At 43.3% G+C, this 10,205-nt stretch overlaps 1 protein-coding gene across 4 annotated transcripts in view; it reads left to right on the top strand.

Moving 5' to 3' along the window:
- Positions 1-420: 420 nt before the first annotated feature.
- YES1 (YES proto-oncogene 1, Src family tyrosine kinase) overlaps positions 421-10,205 on the top strand; it is a 78,727-nt gene continuing 68,942 nt past the window's right edge. For 2 of the 4 annotated variants that reach the window (XM_061170178.1, XM_061170176.1), the window contains exon 1: positions 614-826. The gene's annotated coding sequence lies outside the window, so the exon portion shown is untranslated. Of the gene's footprint in view, positions 519-613; positions 827-1,156; positions 1,177-10,205 lie in introns of those variants that run through there. The other 2 variants (XM_061170179.1, XM_061170181.1) reach the window with 2 other exon arrangements.

Genomic DNA, 10,205 nt, shown 5'->3' with positions numbered 1-10,205 from the left:
CCTGGATCGGAAGGAGGCCAGACGCGAGCGTTTCTGGACGGCGATCAGGCTGGTGATGAGGATGTTAGTAACACCCCCCTGGCTGGGCTGAGATTTTACTATCCACGACAAAGGGTGCGGAAGCATAGTACTGAAGAGCAAACAGCCAACCCCCAAACTCCTGTACTCCCCCACGAAAACAAAGCCCTCGGCACTACAGAGAGCGGGGCGAGGGGAAAGGAGTAAGGCCGAGGCACCCCACCCTATCTTCCGCGGCAGCCGAGCCGCAGGTTCCGCGCGTGGGGAGGGGGCGCTGTGGGCCTGCTTTCCGTGTGGAGAAGCGCCTCCTCCTCACGCCCCCTCAGCCTGCGCCGCCTCGGGAATCCGCCCCGGACCCCGCCGCCATGTTGGGTCGGGATTAGTGACTCGGTCTCGCCGCCGACCGGGACAGCTGGAGGGCGGCCCGCAACCCGAAGGGACGCGCGCCGGCGTCGGAAGGCGGGGTCGCGGGAGCCCGGTCGGGCGCGGCGCGAGTTCCGGTGAGCGGGCGGCCGCGCGCGCAGGTAGCCCGCCCCCGCCCCTGCACGGGGGGGCGGGGCCGGGAGTGAGGGCGGGTACCGCGCGGGGAGGAGGTGGAGCGTGAGGCCGCGGGGTTGGGGAGCCCGGGAATTCCCTCCTGAAGTAGCGAGTTCCCGGCCGGCTGTGCCGTCGTCGCTGCCGCTCGGCGCCCGGGACGAGGAGGTGGAGGACGGAGAGGGCCCCGCGGGCCTCCCCTCCGCCCGCCGCCCCCTCCCCGCCACCCTTCTCCGCCGCTGCGGCGACTCATGCGAGCGCGGCTGGAGCGCAGGTAAGGACGCTTCGGGGCCCCGCGGGCGGAGCAGGAGGCGGCCGATCCCGGCCCCGCAGCGCTAGGCCCGGCGCCTGCCAGCGCGGGGAGGCGCCGCCGCTCCCCGCCGGCTCCGAGTCGGGAAGTTGGGGAGAAACTTCTCCCCTCCCCCGGCCCGGCTCGCCCGACGGGCGTGTGTCCTTGCCGGCGCTACCTGCTCGCCCTCTGCCTCGGTCTCCGCCCAGTCCATTCCTTCCCGGTCCCGCCCAAGTCCGACCTAAGGTCCTGGGAGCGCCGGGACACCCGCACCCGCGTCTCTGAGGTCGTGCTGGCCGCCCGGCGAGGGGCCGGCGAGGTTTCTTTTGGCCGAAGTAAGGGGCGGGAGCAGCGGCCCCTTCCCGTCCCCGGGGTCGGGGGTCTGCCTGTCGGCGGACGTGGGGTGGCAACTGTGCCGGGAGAGCGGGCGGGGGAGGGGGGGCGAGCGGGTGAGCCTCTCGCTGCGCTAGGTTTGATTGAAAACCGCAACATGTTAAAGTTTTCCTTTGTTTTGGGTTGGGGGTTGGGAAATATGCTGTTCAGCGTGCACTTTTAGTGTTATGACGCTCCGTCTGCCATTTGGTTCGGTTCTCTGTCCACATGTGTTACAGAAAATTTTGTTTTAATGGGTGTTTTTCTTCTTGATAATTGCTTCCAGCTTTTGCTTTATTGGGCATGGGGCAACGTTGTTTTAAGAAGCTCTTAGAAAATCAAATCCGATGTAGGGTAGGGACTGCTTTAATTTTTGTTCTGTGGTGGGTGGGACCCAACATGGTTTGGATTTGGTAGAATTATTTTCTGCTTCATTAATTAAAACAGGCACGGCATGACACACGGTCTGACGATTTATAAATTGTTAGGGAAATGAAAAGCTGAGTCTCCACTGGAATCAAACTTTATGTTCAAGCCATTTATTATGTGTATATGTTCCCACCGGAATGTGTGTTCACATAGATGATCTCACATATACATGTGTATGATGGTGGTATACTCGTGCATTGCGACTGCAGGATTGCAGTGGCAAAGTTAACTTGATAATTCTAAGTGTGTTTAAACCATCCTGTTAAATTATCTGTGGTTAAATTACACGCTAAGGAAAATATTACTAAATAGGTACACGTGACTATAGGCATTTAAGGCAAAGTATGTGGTAAATCTAATGTATTAACTAGCACAATGGTTGGCACACAGTGGACAGGAAACATTTTGAATGGACAGGTAATGAAGGAGTGTCTTGTATTAGAAGCCAAGGATCTTGTACGTGTCACATGTGATTTTCATCTATTCTGTAAGAAAGTTATATTTCATTATTTATGTTTTGTTCTGTTTTTACTAATATATTAGACCCCTGCCATAGTTGACCCTTTAAGAAAAGGAAGTGTAATTGTATTTTAATTTTGGGACATAAGCTAAACCTCAGTGGAGATTTTTAATGCTGGTTGACAATTCACTGGGTCCTAAATTTGAAAAAAAACAAATGACTTTGATCTGAATCTAAGTACAAGACAGTTCACATTCATGTTTCCAGGATAAAGTATAAAAGGGCTCTTAAAATATGTACTCTGCCGTAACCACCATAATGTTATAATAGCTTTAATTTTGCAGTACGTTTTTGCTGACTTCATAAACCACAAAATTGACTCCTTTCTGTTCAACCGAAAGTGAAATTACAGCTTTGACCTATCTTCTGGGATAGGTGGAATTTGTCTTATGGCTGACGTATAATATTAATACATGGTTCAAGTTTTTTTTTTTTTTAAATCAGTGAATTCTCAAGCTAAAAAATCAACGTCTATGCAAATAAATCTCCTTCATGGTATGTAATGTTAAAAGAATAAATATCCTAAAAGATAGCAAGGACCCAGTGTAAATGAAATATTACCGACACATGCTTTAAGAGTTGTTTATGTAGAGTTCAAATTTGCATCCTTTTAGGCAGTAAATAATTTATTAATGTAATTTTTTTTATAAATATGTTTAGCTCTTAATCTAGTGAGTCTGTTTAGCGTAGACGTTATTTATTATTAGTTTCTATTAGCATTATGTTAAAAAAAGAAGCCTAACGTCAAAAATTTTTAGAGAGCAGTATTAAGGTCTGGTATCTAGGAATGCAAACTCGGGGGGTAAAACTATGTATTTTTTAAAAACCTGCAAGGAAGTGATTTCTGTAAAAGTAAAGATAAAAGAGGAGGGAGGAGGCGGTGATTGGGACCTGGCTCCTGAAGTGGTGGCAAAGTTCTTTACCCTGATGGTGGTATAGTTCAAGCGTATAGTTCATTAAGCCATGATTGCTTTTCTGTGTCTGTGTTTTAGTTTATGTGAAACTTTTTTTTTTCCCCTTTTTAAAGAAGCCTGTGTGTAATGTACTTTACAGTGTATAAGGTGTTTCGCTAAAGGACTTACTATTTGGTGACTGACTTTAGAATACTGCTGGGCTGCCCTTTGCAAACAGGGTTAGACCTATTAAACCATAACTGGGAAATACCAGCTGGCGTATGTAACTACTTTCACAGGTAAATAACATATGTTAATTATGTTAATATTTTGAGGAAATACACCAGGTTTAACTAACTTTAAATCCTCTTCAGTTTTGTATGTTGTACATGACAAATAGTAGGTAATCAAAATATGTTTATTAAACTAGGGAACACTGTTCTGTCATCAAATATAAAATATGCCCTATTTTTCAGAAGATTATGGTAACATGACAGTTAGGACTCAAAATTTAACTATGGCATCAAGGTAATAAGTCTTTCATCCATTTTCAGTTTTCTGGAACAATAATTCTTTAGATTGGTAATTTCAGCCTGCGATTTGATATTCTTAAGGATGTCTTAAAATTCTCAGCATAAAATAAGTTTTCATTTACTCAGACTTTATGAAGATGTGCTGTATAGCACCTAAAGAAATGGTGTTTTGTTTCAAATGACATTATGGTGTTGGAGTTTCCAAAATGCTGTGAATCGCTGCCTTATGCTACTTTACTTGCTTTGTGTAATGGCTTGCTGCGGTAGTTGTTGGTGTGGTTGCTTTGCACTGTGGTAATGTAGAGCTGAAGAGGAGATCATGGCTGTACCAAGTTCTTATATCACAGGAACTTTCAGTTATGTTACAAAGGTGATGTTTGTGGTGCTGGCTTTGTTGTGTGAATATTTACAGGAAGTTTTAGTTAAGATCTTCCATTGTTCAGAACCCTACATGGCTTAGGTCACCTTCAGTTCACGTTTAAACAGGTCTGTAATACAAATACAAGTTCCTCTAGCGAGGTACAACTGCTTTTCTTTAAAGGAAATCATCTGTTCCTGTTAAAGTACCTTAGTATCTGATTGGTAGTGTGTGCGGCGGTTTGTGTGGCTGTCGTAGGGTATGTAGTCTCTCTTTTCTTCCTCTCAGCTGCTCTGGCGCCACAATTAGGCTGCCTATTGCTCAGCTACAGCTGCTGGGTGATTATGAACCATCCAGCTCCTGTCTAAACTCAGAGGCAGATTTAGCAAAAGGAGCTAGAGTAACAAGAGGGTGAAAGAGAAGAGCCAGTGCCGCTGCCAGGATCATTTTAACGTGTCTGTGTGCCAAGGAATCGTTGGCTGCAGCAGCGCCACTGTTGTCTTGGAACTAGCAGACTTGATAGCAACACATCCTGGTCTGGGTTAGGTTTACCTGGTGTTATTCTTTAAGATCTTGACGCTCACTCCAGGAAAGAAAGGGAATCCTGTAATTTCAGAGTACAGGATAAGGTACAGTGAGGATACTGATGGGCTGAGCTATGCCTCTGCTCCCTCCCCCCGCCCCCCAGCCCGGGACAGCAGTGCCCTTCAGTTTCCCTAATTTGAGTATATATGTGATTTCAGGTTCTCTGAAGCGTATACCATATACTCTGTGCTGTTTTAACCCTTGTCTCTTCAAAGTGCTGCTGCTGTTACTGTTGCTTGGCGGGTGGCAGAGCTGATATGCAGGTTCTTTGGACTCCCTGCTTTTCTTCCAGGAAGTGGAAGACCTTCAAAAGGGATTATTTCTAGAACTAGCTGCACATGGCATATCCCCTGTGACTGCTGGAGTTTTGCAAGTAGGAACCCTAGATTATTTTTCCTGTTGTTCTTTATTCCTGGGGTGTGAGAAGATGGACCTCAGCAAACGCAGATACAGCATCAGCTCTCTATGGCAAGCCCCAGACTGGAAGAGGCCGCAGGCAAATTTTGCTGCCTCTGAAACGTTGCTCAGTGTGCCAAGCAAAGAGCAGCAGCATCTTGTCCTCTCGTTTACCACTACCGTTGGAAAATCTAGACAATTCCTGTTGCTCGTTCTGGCTTTGGAATTTAGTGGTTCAGGATTTGGCTAATTTGGGATGGGGAATAGAGAGTATTGGGAGAAGTAGCTCTCAAACTGGTATAACCAGAAGGAAGGAAGAAGTACGGAAGACTGTCCACTTGAACATTAACAAGTACACATTGTTATCGTGGCACATACTTAACAAGACAGTGGTGTGTTGACCCCCTTCTCTGTGCTCCCACAGAACGCTGGTATCAAAGCACATTTCTCCTTGCATTCTAATTATTTCTTTCCATGACTGTGATATACTTGACTTAGTACTCACTGTGGCAAGGAACTGTTTTATATGAATCTTTGAGAACAGTCCCTAATAGAATAAATCCTTTTGAGTTGTATTCAGGGATGTGGTTCTGTGTATATTTATGAGTTTATATATACAGACTTTCTCCACACACAACATGTTTTTAAGGTATACCTGTAGTAAAATTTTACAAAAGTAGCTTAGTACTTTTTCAGAAGCTGATGTTAAAACAAGTTCTTTAGATCTTTAACCCTCAAAAGTTTTGGTCTAGAAAATGATCTTATAAAACTGTTTAAAAAGTTTAAACTTTAAATGTGAACTTAAAGGTCATTTTGATATTTCTAACATAAACTGGAAACTCTTTGTAGTTGAGGTTATACTAGTTTCTAGTAAGGTTTATTTTAAATAAGTGTTTTTTTACTATTTTAGTGAATGTTGAAAGCCCAAGATCCTAGATTGTAAAAAAAGTACATCTGGGGGACTTCCCTGGTGGTCTAATGGTTATGACTCCACGCTTCCATTGCAGGGGGTGCAGGTTCGATCTCTAGTCGAAGAACGGGGATCCTGATGCCACACAGTGCAGCCAAAAATTAAAAAAAAATTTTTTTTTTGGCGGGGGTATCCTATCATGGTATTAGTGACAGTCAGTATTATAATTGTGATAATATTCGTATATTCCAAGGACAAAAAGAAAAAGAAATCCTTGTTTTCTTGATGTAATCTGTGAAAGAATGCATAGGTCATAGGGTATGTCTGCTGAATTATTGGTGGGGGTGGAGGCAGGAAGTACTGGGAGGAAAAGACTGACCACTGAAACCTAAAGATTGTCTGGTTTCAGCCTCTGTTCCTAACAGTATATGTAGACCTTAGGTTTTCTTAAACTGATTACAGAGGCTTGTCACTTCTCTAATTTTTTAATGTAACTTTTAGTTTCTTAGCGTTAAGTAGAAATTGCGGTGGGGTGGAGAAAATTGGTGGCTCTTGCTGCGTAAGTTAATCCTTAAACTGTTTCATGGCAAGTTTATTGATTTTTTTTTGGCTGTGTTGGGTCTTCATTGCTGTGCGGGCTTTCTCCAGTTGTGGAGAGCGGGGCCACTCTTCGTTGTGGTGCGCGGGCTTCTCTTGTTGCGGAGCACGAGCTCCAGCCACGCGGGCTTCAGTAGTTGCAGTGCGAGGGCACAGGAGTTGTGGCTCGTGGGCTCTAGAGCGCAGGCTCAGTAGTTACGGCACATGGGCTTAGTTGCTCCGCGGCATGTGGGATCTTCCCGGACCAGGGATCGAACCCATGTCCCCTGCATTGGCAGGTGGATTCTCAACCACTGCGCCACCAGGGAAGTCCCAAGTTTATTGATTTCTTACATTTGTTCTGATGCAATTAGTATTTTCTCATTATGGATACTTTTTAATTAATAGCAGTCAGGCATTTGAAAAGGAACAGAGAAGGTAACATGGTGTAATAAGGACAAGACTAAAAGGTAGAAGACCATCGGGATTTTAATTCCACTTGTGACAGTGAAGAGCTATGTGGCCTTGGTCAATTCATTGAACTTCATAGGCCTCAGTTTCACCATTTGAAACTGGGGTACAGTTGGGCCAGATGTTTTCTAATATTCTTTCAGCCTTATTTAAATATGTGGCTCTACTGCAGTTGAAGTTTTTATATTGATAAAATTTTAAGGAAATGTTTTAGAGTCTAGAATTTGAAATACAATTAGATATCAGGTAAATAAAAGTTAGGATAAAAAACTGACCCACAGACTTGACCCTGGACTTTCTCAGGCAAATAAAGTGTATTCCATTCATTAAGTGGACATTTATTAAACCTGTGGTGCAACAAATACTATGCCAGTTTTGATGTTATAAAAATGATTGCAGCATGACTACTACCTTCTAGGAATTCACAGTTGGGTGGAACTGGCTATAATTATGAGGCTGTTATAAATTTTTTAGATTGATCTTTTTAGTGTGATAATCCATTAGAATACTTCTCTGGTTTTTGATGGTATTAGGGTGTGATACATCTGAAGCTTTAATAAATCCCTTTGTACTACATAGATTTAGCCTCAAGTAAACCGATTCAATTCTCTAGGCAGGAAGACTTGATGTTTTTCTAGATGTTATTTCATTACAGATACTTGTGACTCACATACACAGGCTCCACAACACCTATACAGAAGATTTACTATAAGAAAACACATTTGAAAGCAAGGCTTTTAAAAAAACATTTCAGATTTATTTTGCAGTAAAATTAGAAAAGGACTGAATGATTCATTGGCACACATAGTTGTGATGTCAGTTAACAGGTAGTCATGACTGGATGACAGCTTTGCTGCATTGTATCGGGAAAAGAGTCACTGACATTAAAACATCTTTTTTAATTGACAAAAGCGCAGACTAATTGTTTTGGATATTTTCCTTTAATACATGTAGTTAACGTTTAGAACAAAATAAGCATGGGCATTTGAAAATGGTTAGCTTTTTAAGGTTTGCATAATAGATTTTGTAGAAAGAAAGCGAAGGAAGGAAAAGAAAAGAAACTAAAATTATAAGGTGGAAAATCAGAATATTTTTCCCAGAAAAAGTTCTTTTCTGTAAGGTTAGCCTTTTTGGTTAGATTTCTGGGCAGCGCATTGGAGTTTACTTGTAAAAACCTAACATAAAGATACAACAGTGTTTCTGTGGTAAATATGTTCTGATTGATTTTAAGTTTTGTGTTTTTGTGTGTGTTTTTTTTTTTTTTTTAATTTGCTGAGCTCTTTGAGCAAATGAAATACTTGGCCTACTAAACGCTCTGATTATACAGTGGATAACCTGTAGCCTTGCCAGTCGTCCTCCCTCACCACCTTCCCTGCTTTTCACTATTTAAAAATCACTGTTATGAGCTCCATATTAGGATGCTAGGACTCTGAGCTTAATTTAAGGACAGAAGCTTCCCTAGTTCCTCCCACCTGCTTGCTAGGCACTGTGAAACTTGCTTCCTACCCTGACCCAGTGTGAGAAATGGAAACAGGTCAAAAGATTGGGAATGAGAAACAAAAATGAGGAGAGTAGAAGAGGAAAAATGAGAAGTGGATGTAGTATGAAGTTTATAATTTTCTTTTTTGTGTCCTTTTTTCTTTTTCCCACCCATTCACTCCTTCTGTTACGTATTGGGTAAAGACGGAGGAAAGCCTGTTTTATTTTTTATTTTTAGATTTTATTTATTTATTTTCTTTTAAAAAATTTTTTGGCTGCGTTGGGTCTTAGTTGCAGCATGCGGGATCTTTCATTGCGGCGTGGGCTCTTCGTTTTGGCACACGGGCTTCTCTCTAGTTGTGGCGTGTGGGCTTCAGAGCACGTGGGCTCTGTAGTTTGCGGCACACGGACTCTCTCATTGAGGCACGCGAGCTCAGTAGTTGTGGTGTGGGGACTTAGTTGCCCTGCAGCATGTGGGATCTTAGTTCCCCGACCAGGGATTGAACCCCCGTCCCCTGCGTTGGAAGGCGGATTCTTTACCACTGGACCACCAGGGAAGTCCCAAGAAAGCCTGTTTTATGTCAGATGCTTTGCTATACATTCATATACATTTTCACGTTTAACTTAAATCTTTGAAAAGGCATTCCAGAAACACAGAGGAATCATGCATAAGATAGGCTTTTATTTATTTTTTTTTTCTGTTTCCAAACTGTACTGGGAAGTCATCGGTAGCAGCGAATAAAGAAAATGGAGCCGCAGCCTGTCCCTCGCGTGGTCCCCGCCCACCTCCCCTCCGCACACTTCCTCCCTCACCTCCTCGCTCCCTTCAACACTCCCTACAGAATAATTACAAAAAGGTACATAGCCAAGATGTGCAAATTATCTAGCGGTTGCTAAATTTCTTTTTTGAAAGGAGGGTTCGGGGATGAGATCGTATTGGAACTGAACTTGGAACTGAACTTGTTTCCAGCATCCTAATTGTGCTTATAACTCTGACACCTCTCCAGTTGGGTCACTCTGCGAAAAGCCAATCAGGCCAAATTAGCCAAATCCACGTCTTTGTGTTTTTTTCTCGGGATTTTTTTCCCTCTCTTATAAAAGGACCTAACTTTAACAAACTGTCCTACACCTGCAACATCTAAGGCAGAAGAGTGTGTGTGTGTGTGTGTGTGTGTGTAAATCAAGGGGAGATTGCATTACTTTATAAATCATACTGGCCTTACGAACATCCTCTGCAATAAATATTCTTTTTAGCCTTAACTATAAATTATATATTTTAGTGTTTAAAAACCTTCCGTTGCAAAACATCTAAAGATAACTCTGAAACTGCTGGTTCTCTAGGTAAACCTTTAAGGCCCCTACTTTCAAACACCAGTTGGCACTGAAGGATCCCTAAACTTCAACTTCTCTACAGAAAAGGAAAGGAACACATCATCCTGGCAGTGTGAGAATGAATGCACGTTTTCTTCTCCTGGACCGGAACCTAGCCCTCCAAAATATCATCTCCCTTTCGCTAACACCATATTGACAAGCACCTGCCTCGCCATCCTGTCTGCACCCAAGTACTGGAATATTCCCAAACCATTCCATTAAGAAACCGTTCCCCGCCCCCTCCACACACAACATACACAGAGATGTCACCTAGAGACTGAAAGTGCTTTGAAATGGAATGGTTTTGGAATATTGAGAAGGAACAAAAAAACAAAAACAAAAAACAAAAAAACAGCTGTAGATTTCACCTGGATGTGAGCAGGCTGCAGATCTGTTGGGTGAAAAACCAGCACCTCATAAACAGGAAACTACAAAAATATGAAGATTATAAAAATAGAATATATTAGGTCA

This window comes from Eubalaena glacialis, chromosome 15 (assembly GCF_028564815.1).
Source record: "Eubalaena glacialis isolate mEubGla1 chromosome 15, mEubGla1.1.hap2.+ XY, whole genome shotgun sequence".
Lineage (NCBI taxonomy): Eukaryota > Metazoa > Chordata > Mammalia > Artiodactyla > Balaenidae > Eubalaena > Eubalaena glacialis.
This window is presented reverse-complemented; position numbering and strand designations above follow the sequence as displayed.